The 14363-nt window shown below is 39.9% G+C and overlaps 1 protein-coding gene across 4 annotated transcripts in view; it reads right to left on the bottom strand.

Moving 5' to 3' along the window:
• Positions 1-14363, bottom strand: part of LOC137862358 (contactin-4) — a 295385-nt gene that overhangs the window by 249303 nt on the left and 31719 nt on the right. For 3 of the 4 annotated variants that reach the window (XM_068694353.1, XM_068694348.1, XM_068694349.1), the window contains exon 2: positions 8712-8756. The gene's annotated coding sequence lies outside the window, so the exon portion shown is untranslated. Of the gene's footprint in view, positions 1-8711; positions 8757-8857; positions 8966-14363 lie in introns of all 4 variants that reach the window. The other variant, XM_068694350.1, reaches the window with a different exon arrangement.

Below are 14363 nucleotides of genomic sequence, written 5' to 3' on the forward strand. Positions count from 1 at the left end.
GTTGTTTACAGAATAGATACAAGAAAATCCAAGCTGGTACGGTGACACATCATTAGTTAAAAATACACCACAGCATAAAGAGCTTTAGTACAGAGATAGCGCTGGAATGCAGAATTATGCAAAAATGGCTTAAGAAAGAAAATGAAAGTTGTCTGGAAAGTGGTGATTTTTTGCTATGGGTTGCAGCATAGGAACAAAATGACTGCAGCCACTTTGTGTATAACTATAGAAAGCAAACTTGCTACAATTAACTGAAATAAATATATAATACAAGGGGTTATAAACATATTTGAAATATACTTATCTATAAAATGCAGATAGTAAACACATGGGAGAAGGGGACAATCTTAAAAGACAAAAAATCCAAAAGCCTACAAAAGTTGCATGTCACTAACCAGAGACAGGCTTGCATAATGAGTGGTTTGTGTGGTTTACAGCAAGTTGCAGAAAACACTAAAGACGATCAAATGAAAATCCAGCAGAGTTGACAGCATCTCCTTGGGAGACTCACTGTGCAAAACCAGAGTTCCTTAACATGCATGCCGCATTTACCATCAGGCAGATGTACGTGATGAATTCTGACAAGACAGTAACACTGGGATGCCCAGACTTACTCCAGATCTGCAGTTCTATCTGAAAACTGAAGCAACTTCCAGATCTGAGCAACACTCCACTGAAGAGCATAGTAGCACATCTGTCTGAAGTTATTTGCATTGTGGCACAGTGACTGCAAGCAGCTGTAAGAACAAGCAGAGGTCTGCATTCCTGAGAGGAGAAAAATGTGGCCAGAGGACTTTCCATAAGAAACACTTATACCTGGTTTGAAACAAAGTTCACACTAATTCATTGTGTATATAGTAACAACCAACAGATAAATTTTAGTAAGGTAGCATCTATCCCTTCAACACATGCCACAGCCACAAGCCCTTTTGGCCTGGTACAGAAAGTCACACATTACCTGGGATCCTGACTCCGCAGGAACTACTGAGACTTCAGGGACTGCATACAACCACATCCATCCCCAACTTGTGTAGCTTAATTAAGTGACAATGGTAATTAGCGCACAACATGCGAGTCTCAAACATGACAATGAAAAAATACCACCAAGTGCTGGTAGATCTTCAGCTTCTTAGCAGCCTTGGTGGGGCATGTAGACATCCCCTTTCATCATCCTAGTTGAAAGGGAAACCTAGTCAGGCTGATCAACGTACTCCCAGTACAAACTGATAAGGAAGAACGTAGCCAGCTGTAAAGTGCTATGAAGTACAACCAAAGGCAATGATAAGGCATAGAGACCTAAAGACAGGCAACTTTCATATGTGGTGTGGGAACCTGGAGCACACTGGTGGCTTTAAGAACAAGGTTGGGCTGAGTCAGACCAAATGTGAGTTGGCCCAAACAGGATGCAAATAGCTTAGGATGCTTGGATGCTAATGATCAGAGAGCATAAGATCAGGATGTATAGAAAGAAATGAGCAGCACATTCTTCAGTATTTCTTTTTGTAAAAATTAGATTATCATTGGTGAAGGCCAGAGTTCATGTTGAAGTGTCATAATGCACACCCTACTGCATCCATAGTAGCGTATGCATTTTGTAAAAAGTCATGTAGAAAAAAAAGTGAGAGATAACTAGTGATATTTTACAGAGGGAGGGAAGAGATGGCTCTAATCATCCTCTGACGAGGTGTTTTGATTTTAGAACAGACTGGCAAAATCTAAACAAAAACCCATCAGGACACATCTGTTCAGCATGAAAATGTTTCTCCCCCCATCTGCTTCCTGTGGAAGAAAACAAGACTTCAAGGGGTGTGCTGAAGATAACATGTGTATCAAAGCAGGTGATGCAGTAGAATTGTGGTAATTCCTGAGGAATGGCAGGAACAAAGATTGAGAGGAAAATGTGAAAATAAGGCATCGTTAAACTGCTTTGAAGTGGGGGCCCCACAAAGCTGATCCAATTCCCATGAACTTCACTACTGGATGAAATACTGTTTACTGGTTGCATGACTCTATCCTCTGGAAATATTGGTTAGTCAAACTATTGGAGTAAGTACATTATAGTAAGTTACAATAGCATATACCACTGTATACTCAGAGCTGGTAGTAAGTCACAAGCACAAAGGAAAAGAGACCTGTTAGTAAGAGTGCTGCAGGGAAAAAAAAAAAAATTGTTTCATGTGAAGAGGAATGAAAATAGTGGTTGTGAGAGAAGTAATAACTCCTGAAAGATTTTTTTTTTTTTAAGAAGTGGCAAGGGAGCTGATGATGAGAAGTGATAGAAACAAAGACCAGAAGGGATTACACACTAGGGGCAGAAGAAGAAATGATTCCTTCTTTATGCTGCATGGTATATGAGCGGCATCTGTCCTCAATAACTACTGAAATAGCATCTTACAAAAAACCTTGGAGCAGGGCAGTTGAACTACATCTTTACAGATCACTCTATAAATTCTACCATTTAAAAAAGCAATTATGAGAAATTAAAACAAAATGCATCTCAAAGAAAGAATACAAAGATGTTCTTCGTAAGATGATATTTATTATATACAATGATCAGGTTCAATGAATTAAGGAAACAGGCCTTATTTTCTTTTTCAGTAAAGATGTTAACTTCAACTGTGCTCGAGTAAAAGAATCAAAATTCAAAATAGACTTCCAATCTTGCCCTAAGGAATATTTCTCATTCTTTCTGTTGGCAGACTGATTATTTGAAACAACACATCAATTCACCAAATAACTTTGTTGGGGTATGGATGCAAAAATGCACCTAAGACCAAGACAAAAAGATTTCAGTAGTAGAGTAAGTCACTCTGTAACATCTTTCTGCAAAACATTTATATTTTGTACAAAGTCACAGTTAAGTTCTGGTAAACTACACTGAATAATTTAAAAATCATTTTTTGTTTTGCAGATTATGGTCTTCCAGAAGCACCTTAATTTCTGTGTCTCCCCCCTCCCCTTGGGAATCAAATCTTTTAAAAGATGACAAAACACAGTGATGTGCTATAAGGAGCCTCTGCTATTTCATCCAAACATTGGTTTGGTTTTGACTTTCTAATTTTTAGCCAGATATTTTTTCCCCATAGTGGCCCAGCACCAGGAAACTGAGCAGAGACCTTGCATAAACTGGAGCAGTATCAAAACTGGAAGCAATCATTTCTTGTTTTTCAGTTTCAGCGTCAAAACTCATCTGAATATTTGCTGACTCAAGTATTTTTTGCCTTATAAATATTTTGCTTAAGGGGCACACTAGATGCAAAATTGGTGTACTTCATTTGCATTTCTGTAAGTAAATGTTTAACACTCTACTAGTCTGAAATGAACTTCCTAAATGTTAATTGATGCTATTGAAAGTTGCTAAGGGCATATTCAAGGCATTTCAAACAATTAACAAAAGATTTGATAGCAAATAAATTATTTCAGTAATGGCCCAAGCTACTGTCATACCTGTTGTATCACCTGTAGCAAGAACCTTTTACTTATTGAACAAGTACAGTAAACTGTGCAACTAAACATGACTAAAAGCAATACTCATCTCAAATCTGATTTCTTGTCACTGGAGGACAGGACTCCTTTTAGGGGTGTTTTAGAGCATTTTTAATTTCTGCCATGGATCTCACTGTTGAAAGGAGTTGAGGGTATTCCAGCTGACACATCACTCAGCCCCTCAAACACTACAACCACATCTTGAAATAATTAAACAAAACTAAAATGAAGCCTACACTTTGCATCTCCCAAACCTGCAGGCCGTGCAGCAGAAAGCAGCTTGAGATAATCCCACAACCTGTGCTGTGGGCCTCAGGCTCCTGGACACAATCATGCCAAGCATCCAGAAATCCTGCTGTGTTCCCTTCAGTACAACAGGACCCTGGAAGACAACCATTGCCAAAATCCTACAACAAGCTAACAGGAGGTAGAAAAGGTTTTAAAGGAAATTGGTTGATAGTTGTTTCTTGTTAACATCTGCATGGATGGTCTCTCCAGTCAGATCACCAGCCAGTTATAGAAATCAGAGGAAATCAAGGAGAAAGAACAGCATTTCAAAAACGAGTGATGTGCCTTGCTTACTCATTCTAGGCATTACCTTAGCGCATGGAAAAGCACAGCTATTCTGTATTACAAACTCCACAGGACAAAGATGCTGTGCTCAGACACATCCGTACGGCAGAGCACACACCATGCCTCCCCTGCCTCCCCATTTATCCCAAGGCCTTCTTTCCAGTCCAACCTCAAAATGTATGGAAAGCCAGGTTGAAAAGGAAGAGATCAAGTCTCCTTTCCACAAATCTGTTTAATGCTTCCTGCACATGGGTTGTCATTGCATTGCTGTTGAGGAAGGATCACTACAGCTGTCTTGCTAAAGCTGTGGCTTTACCTTCTCAGCCTTTCATTCCTGTGTGCCGCACACCTTCCAGTAGGCTGCCTCCAAATGCTCTCTCCCTTGCATTAAAAGTCTGAGAGAATGACTTTCCATATTTATAATTGCAACAGCCACTGCTTCAACTAAATGACAGATTCTGCTTTCAACTTTGTTGCACCACAGGGCTTCTGCATGGTTATATGTTCAGACCTCCAACACCTGAGGAAGCTCTTTCATGTTCATTTTGATGCTGGATGCTGATCAAACTGCTTGAGCTGAAGAAATTCTCTCAAAAGGGCTTTGTAGCTTACTAATGCTTTTTGCCCTCGTTAACTATAAAACATTGAGTATAGAGACACAGAGGGTCTGAAATTTACTCATCAGAATAAGAATAGTGGATGAATTTGGAGTTCCTCAATCCCAAGGAGGTAAATATGATCTTCAAATAACTGAGACTGGCACAGGTCCTACAAGGAGCTAGTCTGTCTTTTAAACCCATTCATTCTAACAAAGTGGGCCTTTTCTAGCTTAAAATGCTTCCTACATTTTTGAGGGAGTAAGAAGTTGTTTTTGATTTTAAAAGCCCAGCCTACATTCACAGTACCTGTAAGATAAATACAATAAATGCCATTGAACTAGGTATCTTGGACATTATCTCGTTAACAATTATTTTTCCACAAGAAACTTTTAACCCTTTTCCTTTTTTGCAGGATAATGTAACACTTGATTCAGAATAGCAATCTACTACAAATGCAAAATGCATAAAGAGCAAGCAGAAGTCCAGACTCAATAGGTGTGTTGGGAAAATGCACATGTCCGCGTAAACAGAGGATCGTGTTCTGCAGAACTGTCACTCCAGCATTTTTGCCAGAGCACTACACTCACTTAAGTATCCCCTGGGGCATCAACCATCAGGAGATACAGGATGACAGATGTACCATTCCAAACAACAAATCCTACTGTGATCTTAATTGAATTGCAGCAGCCATTTTATTTTTTTGCAGAGCCTCTAAGATTCTGCATTGCTTACTTGCTTCCAGTGATTCAGCAGTTTATTTTTCAATACAGTAATCCCTCCTTAAGACAGTTTCTCATTCCTTTTAAGCAGCGCTTTGACAGCAGCTACCTATATCTTTGTTGTTTAAGGCACTTTCCCGTTTTTACTAAAGGGAAGTAGTTTATCTCAGACATACTTTTGTTCTCAGACTCAACCATTCTTGCATCCATTTGAAGGCTCAGTCTTTTAGCAGTTCAGGTACTGTCCTCACAGCACGGTGTTCCTCTATACATAAGCTGACCTGACTACAATATTGCAGAAGTTTAAAAAGAGACAGAAGGAAAGCTAAAACCCAGAGGATAAGCAGCAGTGACACAAGCCTACAAATATAAACCATCTTTGAAATGTTGTTCACAATATCTGGAAAATAGATTTATTCTTCAATTTACAAGGTACTCCTACAAAACTGCCAAGTGGCTATTTTTGTTCCTAACCTATCTAAAGAGTTCAGATAAAGGGTGCAGAAAGTTCAGTTAATAGGCCAAAAAAAGACAAAATAGGCAAAAATGACTACCTGCTCTGGAAGAGGCAAGTCCTGGCACTGTGGAAGTATCAGCATGTCAGAATCAAGGCTGATGCATCTTGACCTACGTTAGCAATGGCTTAAAGCTTCCTGTTCAGTTTAGAGACCTTTTATTAAAGTAATGAACATTTTTAAAGTAGCATCCTGGCAGTAAGGAGCCCAAGGAAGGAGAATTATTCACCTTGGATCTTGACGAGCAAAGTGATGCCTGGAAAGCAGACAACTCCAGTCTTTGAAGGAGCAATCTAAAAAATAGATACAGCAAGCCTATATTTGAGTGACTTACTTGAGTAACTTATTTGAGTAATTCACTTACAAACAAACCCATAGTTCCTCCAGTTGAACAAGTTTCCAACTGGAACAGTGACAGTTCTTCAGATTCATATAGCCAACAGCTACAAGACAAACATTCACATAAGGCAAAAAGGAAACTATCACTTTGTTGCCGAATGCCACTGGAAGAAAAACCATAGTTTTAAACCATTCTTAATTAACTGCTACGTAGACTATAAGGCAGAAATTATATCTATTATAATTTTATTTCCTAGAGCTATTGCCCATCCAGCACATTCAGTATTCCTATGCAGAAAAGGACATTTCTGCAGCACAACTGTAGACTATGTCTGCTGGTAATATGTCTAATTAAAATACACTAAGCCTGGTTGGCGAATAACACACAGATGCTGCAAGTTTTTTAAGATGACCATTTGCCTGTAGCTGTTTTAATTACCTTGACAGGTAATAAAGTAGTATTTGATAATTACACTATTAAAATGCACAAATGTTTCCTTTCAAATCTGTACTTACTGAGTCACTTTGGTAAACATCCAGTTCTGAATTCCCAAACAGACTAGAAAAAGCCTTGGCTTCCTCCTTGCCTTGCTTATGGCTTTGCAATGACCACACAGTTAAGAACATGGATTAGAAAGCCCTCCCCTACCCTAGAAGGGAAAGGGGTATATAAAATTTGAATTTACAATCCTCATAAAAGTACAACAGCATTAACATGTAACTCCCCCCCAACTCCCTAAAAAAAAAAAAATATGCTTTGCTCAGCTTGTTGAAGGCAACATGCCTGTTCTCAAGGTATACTGGTAGACAAAAGCCCTGCTTATCCTCTTAGCATTTTTAATACCACTTTACTACAAACCCCACACAGGTTACACCACAGAATTGAGGTATTTAACACATTTTGATTACATTTTGCTAATGAGAAGTGTTTACAAGATAGAGTTTGTAAACAGAAAGCAATTTCCATTCTCCTGTCTGTAGTGGTGACATTATTCACAAGCCATCACTACTATGCATATAGCTGTCTGCTCCAGTCCTTCACTCTTACTGTCAAACTTGCATTTAAGGATTTGGAATGCAGAGCACAAGCCTGCAGCCTAAAAATAATATCCTTAGATCTGATCCTGCACTTCTTATTCAGGTTCAATTAATCAGTGTTGCCTAAGTCTTCAGAGGTACTTTTCATCTGCAGATTTTGATAAAACCTTCCAAATGCAATGGGTATCAGTACCTCCTGTTTGCTATGGGAGAACCATATGGAAGATTTGACCCAAAAAAGGGCTTTGAGACTAATTTAGGAGGACTGTCCAAAGGTATGAGAAGTGCATTATTCAGTTATCTTTTATATAAATAAGCTTTTCCTTTCAGACCACTAGAAAGCAATATCAAAATTTATCATAGTCTTTGAACACCTCACACAGGGAGCTTTGCAAGTGTAAGCCCCATGCTGAATAATAGCTTACTTCATCTAAAACAGTAGTTCAGTTTGCATTGTAAACACCCAGCACTGAGATACATCTGAATTACTCAAAGAAAAAGAATCAAGATACTATTTTGATAAAGCATCTGTAACCTCTCCAAACAGATAGACCAATAACATCAAAAACTACAAAGGAAACCATGTTTAAATATTTCATTATAAACTCTGGAAAGGTTTTGTTCTTTGGTGATAACAATACAATTCATTCTCAAACATATGCTGTTCTTTGGCAACAATTTTATCTGTGGAGATCAGCCACATGAAGCCAAGATTTGAGAGGCAAAGGCGACGTAGCAGGGATGCAAAACGAAGCCCAGCCTTGTACTCATGCCTGGATCAGGGCTAGGCTTTGAAGCACAAACTATCACACTTAAATTTGTGTTTAATACTCATATTATTCCAGAAAAACAAAACAAAACAAGAACATTCAGGATATATAGGGCAAAGCCTACCTCAAATAACAGTATTGATTCCTTTGTACTTTCAAACAGATACCATTAAGATATTTGAGTTTCAAAAGTGACAGTTTTGATAATTAAAATCTGACAGTCTTTTGATGATTTAACTGTAGAGTCATTTAACGATCAACTAAACACCAAATTTGAAAAAAATCAATTAAAAAAAAGAAGAGACAAACCTGAAAGTGCTCTGAGATACTAATCTCCTTTTGTAAACTGTTCATTCAAATTAGATACCTTGCTTTAAACAATGGTATGTTTACAGAAAGTTTTCTGAAGGCAAGCCACACTATGTTTTGTACAAATCTTGAAATATAAAATTGCCTAAATGCAATATGCACCCTGAGGAATTTAAACAAAGATTTCCACCAGTCATTCAAGAATTAAACTAAATCCACTCTCAAGGTACTGAGAAACTCAGGGACAGATTCTGTAGTCTCAGACACAAACAATACAAAGAAGATCCAGACATTTAATGCAATTGCTTTAAGACCATAAAAAATAGCATCAGTAAATCAAAATTAGTATTAAAGGACTGTTACCTTCTCCAGTGCATGATACGTAGTCTTCAGTCAAGTTTCCAATACCTGAAAGAAGTAATTGATATGGAAAGTCACTTATAAAGATACTTTAAGTCATTATGTTTTTTCTTATCCACATTAACTATTTTTGCAAAGAAAGAATCCACCTTTGATGTTTAAGTTTGCTATTTTCAAGGTACCACAGGACAGAGCAGTGACATGGTTGGGTACTCTATAGGAAGTTCCCACTCCTGCTTCGCAGCTTGCCAAGCACCCTGCAGGACACCAAGGGTCAGCAGCTCCACCTGGGGCTGTCTGAACCTTCCTACCCAGCTCTGACCGCTACAGCCAGAACACATTCAACCTGCTAAAGCTTCTCAGTGAATCCCCATCTTCCCCAACCACACAATGCTTTTGGTCTCACAGGAGGCAGAAACCCCCAGGTATTCTCCCATTTCTGCTGAGGAGCAATGTCGAAAGGTGACAACCCAGCATGAATCCCAGAGAAAGGGCTGAAGCACAGCTGTTTCCCACAAAGTCCCAGTGAAACCATTAGATAATCCAAATGACGAATGGCATTCTGAAAATAGAAAAACAGTGGGAATTTTTGATACATATTTCTATCATAGATATATCACATTTGGTAGCTGGCTATGAGACAAAACACATGCAGCAGAATCAGATGTTTATGAAACCACAATTGTGTGAGCATCATAATAGAGCAAGAATAGTAATACAAGATTTTTCACGCTATTAGCACAACTCAGAATAGGCACAAAAGTCTGACATTTTGCCTAAAGACAAGTGTTTGGACACCCATTTTCCAACTCAGTGGTTGTAGGCTGTACAAGAACTTCACCTGAAGGGTTCACAGCCAGCAGAGGACCCCTCCTGCCTTTGCTGTCTAAGTCTCTAATACAAAAGGCTTCCATGCCACATGCCCTTACCAGTTTTGCAGTTGGAGATTGTGCTAAAGAATTACACCACTGGTAGTCTACATGCACATTATGGTCCCATTTAACAAATAGGGACCGCTCACAGGTGGCTGGGAGGTTTCAGTAAGGACTCCATGTGCCATTTTCCAGCCCACACTTCAGAGTTGTGCTCACAAAGCAAAAGGAGCTGCACAGTACTCGCTGCCTCTGGGATTTGCTGGAGGGAAGAGCAGAGGCCTGCCGAGCAGCACCTGGGATCCAGCACCAGGAGCGGGGAAGCGCATTCGTGGGGAACAGGCTCCAAGGCAGGCAGCACCAGATGGAGCCCCACTGAAGTGGGCACAACACCGGGTGGAGCATGTAAACATTTGACATCAGGAAGAGTGAAGGGTTTCATACCTATCAAAATATTACTCTATTTACTGTGAGTGTTCAACTCATCACTACAGTTGCAAAGTTTAGAACTTGTATGAGAAATGCTCTGACACCTACATTGCTATGTATTTTTAGATACCTAAGAATCCATCCCTTGCTGCTAAAAGCCAGAAAAAAAATCCAGTTTTTACTTCAAAAAAATCTGACACTCTATACTTGCTTATCCATCTCCAGCGTATCCCTCAGCTTGTTTGAGCATAAGGCACTGAGCCAAAGCAGAGAAGAGGTTTCTTTCAAAACACCTGCCACACGACCTTCAGAACTGCATTTGTGTTTTTTAAAATCCCTGTCATGCTTGCATGCATAATTGAGCTCGTTTTTTTTTTTTTTTTGGTGTTCATGTGGGAGACTCTGGCTGGATCAAATCATTTCTCTCCCCCCACAATCCCTGTGCACTGAGCACCAAGCCTCCTGCTGCTTGCTTCGGTCGGAGCCGCTCACATGCAATGTTACTCAGGCAGGACACAGGACCTCCTATACACCTGCTGAGCGCACTAGACACCAAAAAATCTCGGGTAGCACAGACAGGTGACACTAGTTAAAATCTTCATTATGGCTTCTAATTCTCTGATCAAGCCAGCAATGTATGTGAACATGTTTAAAGCCTTCAGACCTTGCAGCTTCTGACAACAGAAACACTTCCATGGACAATTTCTTACAATGTTTTGTGTTGGCACAGAGGTGTAGACTTGTAAAACAGGGAATAAGCAAATTCAGGATGTTTTACTTTCGGTACAGTATTTCATCCCGCAGTAATTGCACAAAGCTGAACATGGCTCTTTGTAGTCACGCATTTGAGACTGATTAAAGTAATTGTACTTTATCCTCACAAGCAGCACTGAACCTGGATTTCCAGGCTTGAAAAGCTAAAGCATTTAAACTACATTACCAGCAACCATTCAGCAGTGCCCAGGCAATTTTGCTGAATAAAAAGCCTCCCACAGCTTGGGGGAGGATTGGCCATAGCTTCCAGTCAATTCAAATGCACACTTCCAATTCAGGTGAAGAACAGACTGAAACAGGTACCAGGGTACAAGGTACAAGCAGTGGTCTCCCCTAGGTGACACTGTGGAAGGCAGCATGCTAAAAACTGGATTTAGCAGCTTCAGTATTTTCTGCATCTCTTGTCAACAGAAGGATTTGAAAAAAATCGGAATGCAGATATGAAGTTGTCTCCAAAGGAAAAAAGCAACAACCCTCTTTTAATGTGGCTCCCCAGCCGCCGCTCCAGTTGTTCTCAAAGCTGCAACTTCCAAAAAGCCTAAAAAGAAATTCAGCTTTACACTACCCTCATTTTCTGTAAAAGAGCAGCACATACTTCAAGGGAAAAAATCACTTAAGAATAGAATAGAGGCACCACTTCGTTTCACAGAAATACTGCATAATTGCACCAAAAATTTACTTTTTCAGGTAAAGACAGCTCTCTGGGAGCTGGCAACAGAGAACTGATGAGAGCCTGAAGAGCTGATCTCATCTGCTGCTTGCAGACAGCCTCACACAGCACTCCATGCTTACACTGACACACTAACAAGACTGAGCTGAAAGAAGCTCTCCCAAAGAAAGCTGCGGTGCCTTTCACACCTGGAGGTTTATCATCTTAATACACAAATACTGATGTTCCTAATGCACCTGTCCCCAGAGTCTTGTGCAAGTACAAGACAGTAAGGGTAATATTTCTGTGGGAGACAGTCAGCCCTAATCAATGGCAAGAACATTGCTGATGCATCAGGCCCTGAACCCCCAAAGTTTTCCTTTGGTCACTTCAAACACAACCTATCTTTTTTTCCATCTTTTTTTTTTTTTGTCCTCAGTTCTATTCTGGGTTGATTCAGCTAGCCTACTCTCGCACAATTTTGCTTCGCCTGCCAAACCAACAGACTAGTCTTGTCCTGTTTTCCCATCTTCCAAATTTACTATTTTTAAGGAAAGCTTAAATTGGGATACTATAAGATTTTGCATCTGTCTCTGCTTCCTTCCAGTCTCAAATTAAGCACTCCAGAAACTCTGACTGCAGATCTGCCTTTACCCCAAATCCTCTAGGTACTGTTTAAGAGCTTTTGCTGCTTCTGTTTTATAATATGAATTTGACATCCTTCAAAGCTTTCATTCTTTCTATAAAGACAATATTCTTCACACCACAACAAACTAAAAAATGTGAGAACCACAAGCCTGCTAGCCCACAGGCTTATTAATACAGGTTATTAAATAACCAAGTACTTTTGAACCTGCTCTCTCATTTTCAGTGGTGCTACCTTCATAAAAAAAGTGTTCACTGCAATTTTTCGTATTGCTTTCCCTATTCCTGCTCCTGGAAGATACTCAGAGCAAACCCCATACCACCCTTCTTTGCCCTAATCCTGGCTCAGCTGCCCTCTCAAAACCAAAGAGGGCATTAACTCTGAAGTGCCACCATTTCGCTAGCTGTATCACTGGGCAAAAAACCTCTTTGTGGGACCACTTGCTATCAAGCATCAGCCACATCATTTCCTTGCTGAAGCACATCTTGCACACCAGGAAACCCCACTTGATTCAGCCTCCTCCACCAGCTGCAGCTGCTGCAAGGGACAGCCCTTCCTCAGTAAGGTCTGAATCCTTGGCTTGCCTCCTGTTCCCAAATTCAAGCATTGTTATTAACACAATAGATTGATGACAGGAGCTAAACAGGAGAGTTTTCTGAAGTTGAAATATAAATCCAGTATTCATTTGTCGCAGAAACATTTCCCGTGCATTTAAACATTGTTTAGCGAGTCAGCCAAAAGCATTTTTCAAGTGTAATCTATCTCATGCAGAAAAACTCAAAAAGCCTAATCACCATCATAGCTCTCCCAGGATTTGATAGGTTTAGCTTCAAAGTAAAATGCCATCAAAACAGAGATCTCATGTAGTTTATTGTATGAAAAAAGGGAAAATTAAATATTTCAAAGTGTTATTTTTAGGTAGCAAAATACCTTGTCTCATCAAGTGGAGAAGAGCATTACACATTTATATTGGATTTCTAGGCTTTATAAGGCAATTTGTTTGATGCCATTTGCTTCACAAATGAAAAGAACATGACCTGCATGACTGCATATTGATAATAAAATAATCTTTAGACAGCAGAATTCTTCAGAGATTGTCAAAGAAATCTCAAAATGATTCACCAGCTGGTTCATAAATTGAGCTCATAAGCTGCATAACCCTTAGGATTGCCTGTTACTTAAAACTGGCTTCCCTGCTTCATTCAATGGGCTCAAAACACACAACTTACTGACCCCACACAGGGAAGAGGCCCATGTATGTAAAAATACTCTTTCAAAGCCACGTAAAGATGCAAGTGAGTAGTCCATATATCAGTAAAAAGCCCTGGATAACTACAGGAGACTGCATTTAGAGAGAATGTGTTCATCAACTTTCTACTTTAAATGCAAAGTAGTGAAACACACGGGGTTGTTTTGCATTGCCTGAACTGCTGATTAAGAGATCCTTTGCTCATTTGCATACAGTGCATCAACCGAGTCACTTACTGAAGGTTACTAACAGAACATGTCAGGCTTTGATGACAAAGGGAAAATTCGCTGTGAATAGCTGGTTCTTTTGCATGTGGTTCCTCATTACCAAGAGGTGTAGCTTTGCCTCTGCAGTCCTCTACAGCTTGTTTTCCAAGCACCAGAAGGGGATGGGTTGTACCAACTCCTTGCTGACAACCATGTTTTATTCACCATCACTGTAAACTGCAGGTTTATAGTCCTAATTGTTAATGAGATGTTAAGAGCCCATGCAGTAGCTCTAATGCTGTACAAGGTCTAAGTTTAAGCCTTCACCCTGATGTTTCTCCCCAGGGAATGGAAGCAGGCCAAAATCTCCACATCACCAGCAGCCATGAGCCATGCCACTCCCTGGACACTTCAAAGATCAGCTCTGCCCTAGACTTACATTAACAGTTTCTGAAACACCAAAGCCAGTCCACCACAGCTTTGCAAACACAGATGGGAGCTTCTGATGCTTTTGCATTTCTGTGCTTTCCTAATTTCCACTTGGTGACTTGTGCAGCTGTACCTGGGCAAACACCCACACAGCTGAAGGACAAGGCAGAAAGGACGTTGTTCAATGTCATATCTGAGCGATTCCTTGCGTGAAAGAGCAAGCTGAAGTTAACAGGCTATTCCTACCAGAGAAGGGAGTGGACCATTAGTTCCCCTTCATTTCTTGCTCCTATCACTCTGTTATATTAAATCTTCTCTTACTGGGATTGAAATGCCAGAAGCCAAGATCATCAGTCTGATCAGGAAAAATCTCTAATCACTTTAACCAATTACAAAATACC

Source organism: Anas acuta, chromosome 11 (genome assembly GCF_963932015.1).
Source record: "Anas acuta chromosome 11, bAnaAcu1.1, whole genome shotgun sequence".
Classification (NCBI taxonomy): domain Eukaryota; kingdom Metazoa; phylum Chordata; class Aves; order Anseriformes; family Anatidae; genus Anas; species Anas acuta.